A 1,340-nucleotide genomic window follows, 5' to 3' on the forward strand; every position below is an offset into this window, starting at 1 on the left:
CCCCGGCCCCGCCCCCACCCCCAGCCCTGCGTCCTCGCCGCGCAGAGCTCCCGGAACCTGACTGGGACCAGCTGCAGCTGATCGTGGAGCGTCTGCCCCAGGCACCGTACGAGCGCAGCCCCGCCGGCTGGGTCGGGCCGCTGGCGCTCGGCCTCCTCACTGGCTTCGTGGGGGCGTTGGTCGCAGGGGCGTTGTTCATCCTGCTCACATTGTGGCTCACGGGCGGCGACGGCCACGGCCCTGGCCCTCCCCGGCGCAGGCCCGCCCAGGCGCGCGATGGGCGGAAAGCCAGGCTGCCCCTGTCCGCAGAGCAGCTCGAAGCGTCGCGGGCCTGGGCTGCCCGCCGGCCTGTCCCCCCTCGTCTCGGTGTCCCCAGGCTGTAAAACTGGAGCACAGCCCCGGCAGAGTGCTGTCTTCTCCGTTTCATAAACGTTACCGAAAACGCAAAGAAGAGAGAGCCGTTGTTGGTTTGTTAGAAATGGCCGCACAGTCCGTGGGACTGCCAGCAGGAGAGGAGGGGCTGGGGTGCCAGGGTACCCGGGGCGGGAGGCAGGCCCTCCCATTTTCAGCCTTAGAGCTTTCTTATCCCGCAGTAATCCTTGCACTGACAGCTACCATTTATTGAGTTCGAACTGTATGCCAGGCCCTGTGCTGAGCAGGTTACTACATTATTTGATAAAATCTTCAGAACCCAACAAAAACAGTTATGAACTCCATTACACATAAAGAAACTGGCCACAACTAGCTAGTGGTATACTCAGGGTTTTCAACCCAGAGCTGCCTAAGCTGAAAGTTTGAATCCTCTGGAAGGATCTGTGACCAGTAAGGGAGCTTGACAAACATGGTGGGGTCCAGAACAAGCGGCGGGGGGAGGGTGTGTGTGTGTGTGTGTGTGTGTGTGTGTGTGCGCGCGCGCTCGCGCGCTAGAGGTGTCCCCACTTTCAGGGGCTGCTGCCTCCAAGCTGCTCTTCCTACTTGGACTTCTGAAGGTCTATCTGGAGCCCCAAAGCTTTCTCACCCACTAGGGCCCTGCCAGCCCATCTGAGGAGTTAACCCTGGGCGACCCCTTAGACTCTGTCCCCTGCCACAGGGGAGGGCAAAGAGGACAGCTGTGGGGTCTTGCTGGGTGGGAGGGTCTGCCCCCCCCCCCCCCAGGCCAAGGGGCTTTGCTGTGAGAGCAATGACAGAATGACAGGCCAGTCCAAGAGGAGAGTTGAAAACAAGATTGACGTAACCCTTTATTGCAAATTCTAAAGTAAAAAGATGTACAGTACAAAGTAAAATTGAAATTTCAGACTATAAACTTCCAATCCACTTATGCATTCTCATTTCTCAAGCAT

Source organism: Suricata suricatta, chromosome 10 (genome assembly GCF_006229205.1).
Source record: "Suricata suricatta isolate VVHF042 chromosome 10, meerkat_22Aug2017_6uvM2_HiC, whole genome shotgun sequence".
Lineage (NCBI taxonomy): Eukaryota > Metazoa > Chordata > Mammalia > Carnivora > Herpestidae > Suricata > Suricata suricatta.